Genomic DNA, 15563 nt, shown 5'->3' on the forward strand with positions numbered 1-15563 from the left:
TAATCACAGTAGTTGTCGAGGGTGCAGAAAGTCAGCACCTCAGGAGTAAATGTCAGTTGGCTTTTCATAGCCGATCACTAAGAGTATCTCTACCACTCCTGCTGTCTCTAGAGAGTTRAAAACAGCAGGTCTGGGACAGGTAGCACGTCCGGTGAACAGGTCAGGGTTCCATAGCCGCAGGCAGAACAGTTGAAACTGGAGCAGCAGCACGGCCAGGTGGACTGGGGACAGCAATGTCTCTTGCGTGTCTATTATATATGTGTCTTGCATGTCTATTATATTATAAAGGCTGACCTCTAGTCTGTGCTCTCTACCTGGAGTGGGGCTGCAGGTCAGATGCCAGCATCTGCATCTTAAGCAGTCGCTTAGGGTCTTAAACATAAGTGTCTTAAACGGTTGCTTAGGGCCCATGGCCACTAGGTGGCCCCCGACCAAAACATTATATACAGTGGGTATAGAAAGTCACCACTCCCTTCCAAAATGTTCACCTTTTGCTGCCTTACAGCCTGAAATGAAAACACATACAATACAATCTGACTTTTTCCGGCTTTATTTATGCACACTAACCTGCAATATCCAAGTCATTTTTTATTTATTCTTTTACTCAGAAAATGTGTTAAAGGTAAAACAGTAAAATACCCTATTTGGATAAGTGAACTCCCCCCTGAGTTAATACTTGGTGGAACCACCTTTAATTACAGCCATGAGTCTCTTTGAAAAGGTCTCCACTAACTTTGCACACCTAGACTGTGCAATATTTGTCCATTCTTCCTTGCAGAATTGTTCAAGCTCAGTCAAATTGCATGGTGTGTATTGGGTCATTGTCATGTTGAAAGTGAACCATTTTCCCATGTTGTGGGGGTGTTTCTCTTCAGCAGGGACTGGAGCACTTGTCAGGATAGAAGGGAAAATGGACAGTGCAAAATACTGACAGATTATTGAGGAGAACCTGCAGCCCTCTGCCAGGAAGTTGAAAATGGGAAAATGGTTCACTTTTCAACATGACAATGACCCAACAGCACCTTTTGCCACTTGGCCTCGGAATCTACAATGTGCTTTTTGGCAAAGCTCAAACGAGACTTGATGTGGCTTTTTGTGAGGAGTGTTTTTTTTCTTGCAACCCACCCATAGAGGTCAGATTTGTGGAGCGCTTGTGATATTGTTGTCACATGCACACATTGACCAGTCTTTACCATAAAGGTCTGAAGCTCCTTCAGAGTCACCATTGGCTTCTTGGTAGCCTCTCTGATCAGTCTCCTCCTTGCCCGGTCATCCAGGTTGGAGGGACGGCCTGATATATACAGGGTCTGAGTGGTGCCATACGCCTTCCACTTCTTGATTATGGTCTTAACTGTGCTCCGATGGGATAGACAAAGCCTTTGAAATCTTCATCTCGTAGATCTTTTGAAAGTACCTTTCCGCCCATAGTGGATTATTTACTTTGAATTGCACTACTAAGCAGTGGAGTCCTATATGAACAACTGGTTTTATTCTGATCTAATCAAAGTCACTACAATTGATCACAGATTTAAGCCAATTAGCTTGATTTGTGATCTGGAAGGTGGTTGGTTATACCTCAGCAAGTTTGCAATTCAAGGGGGGTGTTCACTTATCCAAACAAGGTATTTTACTGTTTTACTTTGAATTAATTTTCAGAGTTTCACTTGACTTGGACATTGTGGATTACTGTGTGTAAATAAAGCCGGAAAAAGTAATTGTATGGGTTTTCATTTCAGGCTRCAAGGCAACAAAGGGTGAACGTTTTGAAAGGGGRTGGTGACTTTCTATACCCACTGTATATATATATATTTCTGTTGAGAGATAGAATAGTAGAATACACATGGTGTAATTTCRAGATTTGGCTGTGCATCAGCAGTAATCCTCTTGTCCAGTCGGCTGAGAGTCACTCRTAGTCATGTCAACTAATCATTTTTAGATTGGTTAAATAGTCTAGCCAGCTATCTAAACTTGTAGTAATCATGGCCAAATACCAATCGGGCATGTAGGGCACGTGCCCAGGAGCCCTGACCTGCAGGGTGCCCACATTGACCTTGTTAGTTACTCTCACTGAGATATCATTGACATGGCATAAGTCTTGGCTACGGCCGGCCCTGGATGCCAGTTAAAGTTAATGGGCACAGTGGCCTGGTCAGAGGGGTGATGATGGAGAGGGGGCACAGGATAGGGGCTCAGAGGGGATATTATTACTCMTCAGAGCAAATGGAGGGGAATAGTAGAATGAAAGGCCCGCTCCCTAACCGCCCCCCAGCCTGCGTGTTTATTTTGTAACCCAAAATACCAAATCAATACAGAAATAGAGCACAGAGTATCTACTACTTCTCTCTGGGGACAACGGCACCCGTTACTACAACAGGGGGTATAATCTAAACAGATCTTTATTGGTAGTTAACCCCTCATTCAAAAGACCCATTTACCTGTTACACACACACACACACACACACGTTATTATTGAAGCGCTTAATGGCTGATGGGTAATCTCTCTCCATGTGTGGCAGTGCCAAAGTCAGCAGCACACACAATGCCGCCCTGTATGCCCACCTGGGGCTGACATTTAACCCTGTAAGACTGTGTTATTCACACTTATACAATATTATATAATATTCGTTTCATTTGATGTCTATCTATGCTTGTTACCCAATGTGCTGTAATAGGAAACATGAAACAGCCATKTTCTCACAGAGGGTAGAAGTTTTCATGGAGTTTACATTTCAGCGACAGAATATGTATGTGTTACGCCTGTTCTCTAGTCGGCCACTATAACTCAGTATGATTCATTTCAATAATAAACCATTYGTTTGTTGATGTAGCTAGCAGCCATGGAGGACATTGGACTAGCCTAACTGCTGCTGAGGACAGCATAGCTACTGTAGGGGCGCATTGGGAATGGTGGTTCCCTTCAAAGTTAAGACTACAAATGAATGGTGCATAATTATTGGTAATATTGTATTACAGTGGCAATATGAAAGTACAAAGTCCTMAAAAATATGACTAATGGTAAACTAATTAAATTATTATAGAAAATATTTTGGGACTACAACTGAGACTGAGACCAAGGTAGGTCATCATAACTGTATAAACAGAATTCTCAAAACAAGTCACGGCAACCGTCAGTGTTGGTGTGAATTATTAGATGGATGTCGATTTTCTCAGTAAAAGGGCTTAGGATTTAGTGTTTTACAGAAAAACCCTGCTTTTCTTCAAGAAAATTGCCATATTTTCCTTCATGACTGGACTGGGCTGTTGACTGGTGAAGAAAAGACGTTTTTCAGCATGCTGGGAGACGTTTTAGAGAAGCTCTCTCTCTTCCAGCTGGCTCCTCAGCCACGACCCTGCAGCATGCCTGCCTGCCTGCCCAGTGTGTTACAGCTGGGCTTTTCCACACCACTTCAGCCCTGTCCTCAAAGCCGTCTTATTGGGGAAAAAGAGAGGGAGACATCAAACCATCAGGCAGCCCACACGGCACAAACTGGGTCTTTCAGCTTGCTGACCCAAAGCCCCAAAGCCTGCCTCTCCTTTGCTCTCCAGGCCCTGTACAGATAGTCAGCCCCCCATGTACCCTCCTGCTGCTCCAGACTTGGCTCTGCGTCTCACCTCCAGGTGAAGTTATTTGGGAGGACCTGGATTAATCTCCAGTGGGAGAGAGAAGGATAGAGGAGTTAACGCAACTATTTCCGCAGGGATGGGATTCAGGGAAATAGCAATGACCAATGACTGGACAGATTTCATAACGAGCATCCCTTATGTCAACAAACTTGCAGTTCACAGAGGCACTTTCTCAGACACACACACGCACACACGCACGGAAACCACAATCTTGTGAACTAATAAATACTTATTTGTGGCCGATAATCCCACGATCTACTGTGTTACTTCCACTGAAATACTAGTTCTGGGATGAGTTTCCAGAAAGCTCCATAGCATTAAGGTCATCTTCAGTCCATTGAGAAGACATGACTCATGTCTTACACTGATGAAGCCCTCAGACCAGAGATAGAGCAGTACATCCACTCACTTAGTCATCCACTCACTCAGCCTATTAAACAAGACTATACATTTAAACAGGGCCCAGGAGACAGGCCCCATTAGGTCCCCTTTCCTCCTCAAGTTTCATTGTCACTGTTCAGCAGCAGGAGGAGAGGACAGATCCTCCTGTTCAGCAAAGTGACATTACTACTATACTGCTATATCCTCTTCTCCCAGGGGCCCACTCTGACTGCAGTGAGTCTATTGATCTGCCAGCCAGCCAGCACAGTGATCTGTGTTAAAGTGAACCGTCACGCTCAGCAGTCAATAGCCCAGCTCCTCAGTGTATAAAGACCAGAGCCAGAAGGTTCTGACGGGAGGGATGCGTAATCCAAYAGCACGTGGCAAAGCACCTCAGCCCATCGCAATGCATCACAGTGGAGATCAAACCCAGAGCAGACACTTGGGCTGTCCTCTCCCACTGTTCTGGTTCTCCTTAAGACAGGGTTCTGGGTTATGTGGATTCAGGCAAAGTCCAGAACCTGTTCCAAGAAGCCAGGATGTGGAGCAGTTCTTCAAAACTAGACACACTCTTTATGTCAATCACTCCTGCAACAACTCAGACCAGCTGTCTAGTACTATGCCGTTTGGAACCACGACCAGACAGACATTTTGGACCAGGCCCACTCTCAGCAATTTAGTATTGCACAACAGTTGTGCAATAGGTTAGCAGCTCCTTCAGCTGATTCATGAATCACAAACATCCAAGGCCTTACTACTATAGTGCACTCTGACTGAGCTGGGATGCCAAGTGACAGTGACTGTGTAGAAGCAGTGGAAAAACAGAGAGCGTCACTAGACAGGATGATCCAGTACATCAACGTTGTCCCGAACAAGTCAACAACAATTAATCTCAAAACACCCACCTCTCCAATTATGAAATCTCTCCAGATGCTTTCCATCTGTGGCATAAAGACTGTGGGGTATAACAAAGTAAGTCATTACACCATTATATGCACCAAAAATAACACATTTAAACCCCATGTAAATACCATATAAATGACTTGTAAAGCCATAAGACGCCTTTCTAATAATGAAAGAGCATCATTAAGATGGGTCTAATTTTCTAATCATGGGAAGGAGTGGGCAAATCCCCTGTATCCCACAGTAACAGCAGTAAACACAGAGACAGACGAGTTAGCCAATGGGAGAGGAGCCTGTAATCCTACTACAGCCAAGCAAGAATGGGGGCGGGGGCAGGGGGAGAGACAGAGAGACTGTAGAAACTAGGAGAGAGTGAAAACAGACAAACAGAAACAGACGAGGAGGGAGAGAGGGGGGGGGGATAAAGAAAACAAGAGAAAGAGAGTGAGGGATGAGGATGAGAGGGGTAGAGAATAAGGCTACTGGCAGCCAGGCGACTGAAAACCCCAGATACCAAGATGGAATCAAAGAAAGTTGGCCGGTGTGACAGCGCTTCTCTGGCGCCTGGGAGGGCAGGGAGCACAGCATCACAGACACAGGACTTCAAACACTAAGCCAGTGGGGCAGGACCTACTGCTGCGTGACTTCAATTAAGCACTGCTGAGCTATGGCATAAACAGATTCCCCTCTCCCTCTCTTTCAGAATCAGGCTTTTTCCACACTGGCATTTCATCTCACCCTCCCTAACCCAACCCCCCTCTGAGAAGGCCCAACTATATCAAAGCAGGACGAAAATTAGCTACCAGAGTCTGATAACATGGCAACACAACATCTGGTTGTGATTGGCACATTTAGGTCCAAATCATCAGTGGTGCTGCTCTGGAACTCTAATTTACTAGCCGTACATGTATTATTTTGTGGGACTTTTTATCAAGTCATCATCCGTCCACATGATGCCATATTGGGGAGAAATTCAGAATGAATCGAAAAAATAAGCTTTTAGGTTATAACAGGATATTAATCATCCATATTCCTGCCAGTAAACACCAGTCTTTAGCCACAGAGAGAGAGAGAGAGAACAGTCTTTAGCCAGAGAGAGAGAGAGAGAGAGAACACCTCTTTCCCTCTCTCTGGTCAGGCCAGAGCAGAGCAGTCAGCCATCCAGATGTTTTTACTGCTCTCTCAGGTAGTGCTAGGCTAGCTAACCTACAGCAGTCTTTTCTGTGTTATGGATTTATGACAGGAAACCAGCCTGCCTAAATATAGCCAGGGAGAGTGCCTCTCTTTCCGTGGCCTGCATTTCAATCAGGGAACTTTTTAATGAGAGATGGCCACCGGTAGCGCTCAGAGTGAACAGGCTGTTGCCATGGGCAAATTGGTCTAGTTCGAAAAATATATAAAAAAGGTGTGACTTTGTTTCACAGCCACGGTAATTAACATTACATGAGTAAGAGGATGAGTGTGTACTGTTAGATGTCAGTCATCTTCTCTCACCTCAGTTAACGTACTGAGAAGATGACATTTATAATGTTCTCAAGCTTGACTGAGAAACACTATAACTACAATAAACACCTTTAATATTGCTGGTAATTCCATTAGGGGACTAAATGTCACTATTATGGTGCACAGACTAGAGGATTGTGGTCAAATGATGCATGATAATAATAGATAATAGTGACAATAAATAATAATATACTCTGTCATGTGTATTCATCATTTTCCTGAAGTAGACGGCACGTTCCTTGCTATTGTGATATATTGTGGTTTCTTGGGTCATGGTTTAATTTCTGAGTAACAGCAGAGKGTGAAGCGACAGCAACAGCACCATCACCAAGCCCTGTGTTCGTGGTTAGCCATTGCAAAGACATTGTTTGAGACTTGATGAAATCCCAGGGGAATTCCCCCCTCCCCACTTGTGTAATTGCAGACAAAATCTTTATTAAAAACCAAGCTTYAATACAACAAAGTCCTTTGTAAGCATTAGATGCTTTCAGTCAAAGTGGTTTGGACCTGTCATTAAGCAGATAATGAATGGGATCTTGTGTACAGTGAGCCACACAGTGTTTTAGTGGTCACCATTCATCAACCATTGTGGTTGGAAACAGAAGGGAACCAGTCTGGGCCCCAGCCCCTCAGTGTTATCCCCGCTCATGAATACACATCTCTGGGTYTGGAGGAGGGAGAGGAGAGCGGGGAGGCAACATCAGTCACCAAAGAGGGCTTTGTCCCCCCCTTTATAGTGCCCCCTCCCCCGTGCCTTTGAGGGGGGCCCTAGTATCCTCTGTCCATGGCTGAGCGTCAGTATCTCTCACTCTAGGGGCGAGATGCCACAGAGGGCACTGAGTGCATCTTTGTTTTGTTTACAAGCATTACTGACCTCTCCGTCACAGTTTAGCATCAGATGAAGACTGCTGCTGGAATCTGCATTCCGGCTCGGTCCCTGTTTTTGTTTGTCCGGGGGAACATAATAGAGCCAAACTAGGAGAGGTGACATGGGGACACGGTGGCAAGCAGCTGTGTTTAATCGGACAGGGCAGGGATGTATGTTCAGACCTCTTCCTTATTTACTCTTCAACATGTCCACAATGCAAGGGTTTAGACAGGCTATTTATCCCACTTATGAATGCACTGTACACTCTTCGAAAAAGTGTTCTAAAAGGGTTCTTTGGCCGCCCCCATAGGATAACCATCTGTGGAAAGGGTTCTATGTAGAACCCAAAAGTGTTCTGTCTGGAACCAAAAAGGGTTCTTCATAGGATTCTCTTATAGGGACAGCCGAAGAACCCTTATAGTTTTCTAGATAGCATTTAAGAGTCTACTGTGAGTGCATCATCATGTCATCCACAAGGCAGTCTGAGAATACTCTAGATAGTCTGTTGTGGTGGTGCTGATGGAGGTGATGGTAGAGGTGGTAGAGGTGGTGGTGGTGGTGGTGGTGAGGAGGTGGTGGTGGTGGAGGTGGTGGTGGTGGAGGTGATGATAGATGTGGTAGAGGTGGTGGTGGTGGTGGAGGGTGGTAGGAGGTGTGGTGGTGGAGGTGGTGGTGGGAGGTGGTGGAGGTGATGGAGGTGGTAGAGGTGGTGGAGGTGATGGAGGTGTGGTAGAGTTGGTAGAGGTGGTGGAGGTGGTGGAGATGGTGGTGGGGTGGAGGGGATGGTGGTGGTGGAGGTGATGTAGGTGGTGGTGGAGGTGATGGTGGTGTATGGTGGTGGAGATGGTGATGGAGATGAAGACGGAGATGGTGGTGGAGGTGAAGGGGTGGTGGTGATGATGATGGAGGTGATGGTGGAGGTGATGGAGGTGGTTGTGTAGGTTGTGGATGGTGGAGATGGTGATGGAGGTGAAGGGGGTGGTGGTGGTGGTGGAGATGAAGATGGAGATGGTGGTGAAGGGGTGGAGGTGTGGTGATGGTGATGGTTGTGTAGGTTGTGGATGGTGGAGATGGTGGTGGAGGTGAAGATGGTGTGGTGATGGAGATGGTGGTGGAGGGGGTGGTGTGGTGGAGTGAAGATGGAGATGGTGGTGGTGGTGAGGTGGTGGTAGAGGTGGTAGAGGTGGTGGGTGGTGGTGGTGGTGGAGGAGGTGGTGGTGGTGGTGGAGGTGGTGGTGGGTAGAGGTGATGATAGAGGTGGTGGTGGGTGAGAGGTGGTGGAGGTGAAGGGGGTGGTGGTGGAGAATGGAGGCAGGTATCCCACTATTACCTTCATTCACTGATGTCATGCCACTATTCTTAGGCCACACTGCAGATTTAGTTTCATGATCAGATTAAGGTAAACCAGTTGAATCATGAGTCCATCTCTTATCAACAGTACTGGGTGAACTTACATAGTCTTCATGTTCTTCTGCCTAACAGTGCTCATACAGCAGGTCTCCAGATCCACGTTGATGACCCTGTAACTACTGTGTGTGAATAGAATAAAGCTCTGAAGTGGGTCAACTCTCTTTGGCGTCCAAACTCCCTGCCTCACACAAACACACATCTGCATGTACAAACTACCACACAAACACACACACACACACCCACACCCACACACACAGAGAGAGCGAGAGACCTGTGGAAATGCAGTGTAAAGAGGGGAGTCTAGTTGTGCGGCGACAGCCTCTTGGCAGCAGAAACAGTGTAGTGTGTGGTGGGGGGAGCCCTCTGTGCACCTGATCACATAGACAGTCCACTGGGACAAACCCACACAGGCTGAGCTCTACTCTTCACAGCAGGCCTCCGTCCACACACTGCACAGGGTTTTTCCACTCATGGAAAGCGCTCTATGGCAGGTACTGTACTATACAGTATAGCTAAGGAGAACTCAGAGGAAAGGAAACATGGCCTTTTCTGTATGGGACATAGAGCAGAAGTGCCCTTTAGTACGTAGAATAAAGTATTCCGATGTACACTCATCTTTCCCAAAATCAATTAACATGTATGTTTACGTCAAGCTAAACAGGCATTCCGTTTTGGTCAGCGCCCCTGGAGTTTCTTTAATGTGAAATATGGCAGAGTATTAAAACGGTGTGGTTTGGGCTCATTAGCAGTACAGCTGGATACCAGACGTGGAGTCTCACTGGGAGTGAAGAGAAGGGTCAAATTAGTCCCTGGAAAGGTGGAGAAGGTGACTAATAATGGTTTTTAATTTAGGTTTTTATGTCTTTTTTTGTAGCAAACTTTAAGCTGTGACTTACATTCATGTATATGTATGAGCATTACAAAGCAACAACTTTCATACAAGAAAACAGATATATGATCCTGTTTCAGCTCTACTATATTCAGGTGTTTTGAGAGTAGCATAAATAACATGAGTCTGTAACCTCCTTTGACCTACCATACCATGACCATGACCATGTCAGACGTAAACACCATCCTCTACCTCAGACCATGTCTTGGTCAACCTCAGGGTTTGGCTATAACCCTGACCCAGACTGGCAGAAAGGCCTGATTCGTTGAATGGTCTGATTTAGCCAGGCGACTGTCCACCATTTCTCAGCACCCAGCACTGCCAACACAGGATGATCACATTTGGCTCAGAGCAGCTCACAGGGGAGAGAACTGTACCTTCAAGAGAAAACAGCCTCCAGTGAATTCCAGGTGGAAATACAGTACCTTAAATACTGTAGTCTTCTCATGCAAGTCTCTGTTTCCTTATGAAAGTACAGCAAAACTTTTCCAGTTAGATTTTGATTATTTGACAGTTAATGGCCGGTGGAGCATCTTGACAAGTGAAAACATTTGATTCATAAGGGAAAGGAAAGGTCTAATCTTCTTGAGTTCAAAATCTGTCAGTGTCATTTCCTTAGTTCGCCCTACATAGCAAGACACATGACCCAGAGTTCTGTGAGATTTATTAGACAGACATTGGCTACWATTGCTAAGAAAGTCAATCAACCCATTCATCCTTGTTTACAAACCACACAAGTACAGTACAAGCATTATCCAACCAAATGGCTCTTTTGGCAAGAAATTCTAATGAATCAATTGAAGTTTACGTGGACGGGGCAAAGCCATCCCAAGCTGTTAACAGTCTTGTGCAGGTTGACATTTATTGGGATGAATCTTGTCTTGGAWGCAGAGCTGAGTGATTTCCACTAGATAGGCCAGCTGCAAAGTCAAAAGTGGCTTTATTATATGTCGTAACATTTCATGAAAACACAACAAACATTAGCTTTTTAGTCTTAATTTATGATTAGGGTTAGGCATAAGGTTAGCAGTGTGGTTAAGGTTAGGGTTAGGCATAAGGTTAGCAGTGTGGTTAAGGTTAGGGTTAAGGTTTTATGCCTTTGTGGCTGTGCCAGCTAGTGAATGCCAACCTGCATCATATGACAGAATCACTACTGAGACTATTCTACTTGGTAGAGGAATTTGATATGGCACAAACATACAGTACATTATGTGCCAAAACCAACAACGCTCTAGTTATAGGCTCTTTACAGTCTTTCGACCCAGATTTCATACAGATTTATAGAACATATTGGATCCAATTTGAAAAAAAATAGAAGTCAATCAACCCATTCACCCTAGTTTATAGGCCACACAAGTCAACAAGCATTATTCAACCAAATGGTTATTTAGCGAGGAAATAGAAATTAATATAAAAGATAAATATTATATACTTAAGTTATATAAACTGAGTGTACAAAACATTATGAACAYCTTCTCTTTCCCTGACATAGACCTRGTGAATCCAGGTTAAAACTATGATCCCTTATGGATGTCACTTGTTAAATCCACTTCAATCAGTGTTGATGAAGAGAAGGAGACAGGTTAAAGAAGGATTTTTAAGCCTTGAGACATGGATTGTGTATGTGTGCCATTCAGAGGGTGAATGGGTAGACAAAAGATTTAAGTGCTTTTGAACGGGGTATGGTAGTAAGAGCCAGGTGCACCGGTTCGTGTCAAGAACTGCAACGCTGCTGGGTTTTTCACGCRCAACAGTTTCCACTGTGTATTAAGAATGGTCCACCACCCAAAGAACATCCAGCCAACTTGACACAACTGTGGGAAGCATTTGAGTCAACATGGGCCAGCATCCTTGTGAAACGCTTTCGACACTGTAGAGTTTATGCCCAGACAAATTGGGACTGTTCTGAGGGMAAAAGGGGTGGTACAACTAAATATTAGGAAAGTGTTCCTAATGTTTTCTACACTCAGTGTATTTTATCCGTCCTGAGCTGTGTATTGTCTTATTACGACAGAGGGACATTATATAGTCGTTAGAGCGTTGGACCAGTAACCGAAAGGTTGCTAGATCGAATCCCCGAGCTGACAAGGTAARAATCTGTCATTCTGCCCCTGAACAAGGCAGTTAACCCACTGTTCCTAGGCCGTCATTGTAAATAAGAATTTGTTCTTAACTGACTTGCCTAGTTAAATAAATGTTAAATAAATAAGTAATAAATCAAAATATGGCGCTGACACATAGAACATCCTCCGGACACTGAGATATGATGTGCCAGAGCGGACAATGATTAAGTTATGGGCTTTTTCAGAGAAGAGATCAAGACTCAGTCAGTAGGGACTATGGAGAGAGGAAAATGGAAAAGGGGAGGTAAGGCTTGAGTAAATCAAGCCTGATCAGTGGATCGTATGGGGAAGGAGAGGGGGGAAATTAGGTGGATATTATTATTTWAAARATAATACTAATTAAAAAAGAGACAAAGAGTAAGAATGTATTATCCAGATCTGGAGTGTATAGATCTGTACTAGGACGGTAGACACATAATAAGAGCAACAGAATGCGCAGCTCTCTTCAGCAGGAACAGTTCTGTATTGTCTGTCTGTCTAACTGAACCCATCTGTTCCAGGAACACTCATCTCTCTTGGCTGCAGTAGTAGTGACAACAAGTCTGCAGCCCGCCGTGACGCCTCTGCACTCGTGTCAGCCCGTGTTTTCCTCTCCCTAAGAAATATAAAATGAATCAACACTGGCTTGCCACTACAACTCCTCAACGGCTAGAGGGGAGAGGAGACAACCACTACCACCATCAGTGAGTGGGCTCAGACGTCAAAGTCAACCACACCAACCCAAAATATAATTGATGGTTCGGACTCAAAAGACACAAGGGTTTCTTCACCTCCCCCTCAGGCTCCAGTTGTCTTGGGCTGATTTGATATATAACTATGTACTGTAGAGCAAATAAAGCCATCCACCACTTTCATATGATTAGTGATTGTAAATTACTGTAAATTACAGTCTGGGAAAAAGAGCAAAACCTCCAGTTTGTGTTTTATACCATGATAACTTTATGGATCGCTCTAGTAACAAAAACAGTGCACATTTGACATTTGATAGAGATAGGCTATATAGTCCAAAACATTTTCTTTGTGATGAAAAATTGTCTGTATTCAATAAATCAGACATACAGTCGTGGCCAAAAGTTTTGAGAATGACACAAATATTAATTTTCACAAAGTCTGCTGCCTCAGTTTGTATGATGGCAATTTGCATATACTCCAGAATGTTATGAAGAGTGATCAGATGAATTGCAAAGTCCCTCTTTGCCATGCAAATGAACTGAATCCCTGCCACAAAAGGACCAGCTGACATCATGTCAGTGATTCTCTCGTATACAAGGTGTGAGTGTTGACAAGGACAAGGCTGGAGATTACTCTGTCATGCTGATTGAGTTCGAATAACAGACTGGAAGCTTCAAAAGGAGGGGTGGTGCTTGGAATCATTGTTCTTCCTCTGTCAACCATGGTTACTTGCAAGGAAACACGTGCCGTCATCACTTCTTTGCACAAAAAGGGCTTCACAGGCAAGGATATTGCTGCCAGGAAGATTGCACCTAAATCAACCATTTATTGGATCATCAAGAACTTCAAGGAGAGCGGTTCAATTGTTGTGAATAAGGCTTCAGGGCTCCAAAGAAAGTCCAGCAAGCGCCAGGACGTCTCCTAAAGTTGATTCAGCTGCAGGATCGGGGCACCACCATTACAGAGCTTGCTCAGGAATGGCAGCAGGCAGGTGTGAGTGCATCTGCACGCACAGTGGGGCGAAGACTTTTGGAGGATGGCCTGGTGTCAAGACGGCAGCAAAGAAGCCACTTCTCTCCAGGAAAAACATCAGGGACAGACTGATATTCTGCAAAAGGTACAGGGATTGGACTGCTGAGGACTGGGGTAAAGTCATTTCTTCTGATGAATCCCCTTTCCGATTGTTTGGGCATCCGGAAAAAAGCTTGTCCAGAGAAGACAAGGTGAGCGCTACCATCAGTCCTGTGTCATGCCAACAGTAAAGCATCCTGAGACCATTCATGTGTGGGGTTGCTTTTCAGCCAAGTGAGTGGGCTCACTCACAATTTTGCCTAAGAACACAGCCATGAATAAAGAATGGTACCAACACATCCTCCAAGAGCAACTTCTTCCAACCATCCAGGAACAGTTTGGTGACAAACAATGCCTTTTCCAGCATTGGAGCACCTTGCCATAAGGCAAAAGTGATAACTAAGTGACTCGGGGAACAAAACATCAATATTTTGGATCCATGGCCAGGAAACTCCCCAGACCTTAATCCCATTGAGAACTTGTGGTCAATCCTCAAGAGGCGGTGGACAAACAAAACCCTAAATTCTGACAAACTCCAAGCATTGATTATGCAAGAATGGGCTGCCATCAGTCAGGATGTGGCCCAGAAGTTAATTGACAGCATGCCAGGGCGGATTGCAGAGGTCTTGAAAAAGAAGGGTCAACACTGCAAATATTGACTCTTTGCATCAACTTCATGTAATTGTCAATAAAAGCCTTTGACACTATGAAATGCTTGTAATTATATTTCATTATTCCAATGTAACATCTGACAAAAATATCTAAAGACACTGAAGCAGCAAACTTTTGTGGAAATTAATATTTGTGTCATTCTCAAAACTTTTGGCCACGACTGTACAACTGTAAAATGACGAACATTCATCACAATCTGTAGACCCTGATGGAGATGTGTCAGAGTACAAACATTCATCACAATCTGTAGACCCTGATGGGAAGATGTGTCAGAGTGACAAACATCATCACAACTGTAGACCTGATGGGAAGATGTGAGAGTGACAAACAGTTCATCACAATCTGTAGACCCTGATGGAAGATGTGACAGAGTGAAACATCATCCAATTGTAGACCCTGATGGGAAGACGTGACAGAGTGACAAACATTCATCACATCTGTAGACCCTGATGGGAAGATGTGACAGAGTCAACATTCACACAATCTGTAGAACCTGATGGGAAGATGTGACAGAGTGACAAACATTCATCACAATCTGTAGACCCTGATGGGAAGATGTGACAGGATGACAAACATTCATCACAATCTGTAGACCCTGATGGGAAGATGTGACAAACATTCATCACAATCTGTAGACCCTGATGGAAGATGTACAGAGTGACAAACATTCATCACAATCTGTAGACCTGATGGAAGATGTGACAGAGTGACAAACATTCATCACAATCTGTAGACACTGATGGGAAATGTCAGAGGTGTCAAGACCTCAATGAGAACTCTGACATTTCATGACGGGCCAGTGCTATTCTCCTGTGAACCACAAGGACATCATCTGTTTGTAAAGGCTTTGGGACATATAGCATGGTAAGTGGTTCAGGGAGAGAAACAGAGAGGAATAGGAACTCTCTCCACCAGCCCAGAGTCAGGAGAGAGGGTGGTCTCTCGCTCTCTTTCCTACATTCCCATCGTCCCGCTGCTCTAGGCCCCCGGGACGAGGCCTCCAGCGGGCCTGGAAAACATGTCTCACACCCAGTCTGTCCCTCTCTGCCTGGGAACCCAACCTTTCCCAGAGCCCCACCCTTGGAGAGCAGGAGGKGACAGTGCTAGGCCCGAGTGGGGATTTTCAGAGCTTGTTATAACACATCCATCACAAGGCTGACTAAAATACCACGGGACAGCGGGACCGAGACTGACTGACATTTTGTGTTGGCATGGGCAGCTAGTGCCAACACTCCGGAGGCATCACCGTCACAGGCCTCAGTGAGTAATATGGGAAATGTGGCCTCACTGCTCCCATTCTGATGCTGATTACCATGTCTTCTTAAGCCAAGCTGATATGGGGACATTCCYACGAGGGCCTACGTTAATGARACAACAAGGCTAAGGACCTAAATCTTTCATGGTACCGTTAGGTAAGTATTACATAAAACACCAGTMATTTTTTCTT

Source organism: Salvelinus sp. IW2-2015, linkage group LG15 (genome assembly GCF_002910315.2).
Source record: "Salvelinus sp. IW2-2015 linkage group LG15, ASM291031v2, whole genome shotgun sequence".
Lineage (NCBI taxonomy): Eukaryota > Metazoa > Chordata > Actinopteri > Salmoniformes > Salmonidae > Salvelinus > Salvelinus sp. IW2-2015.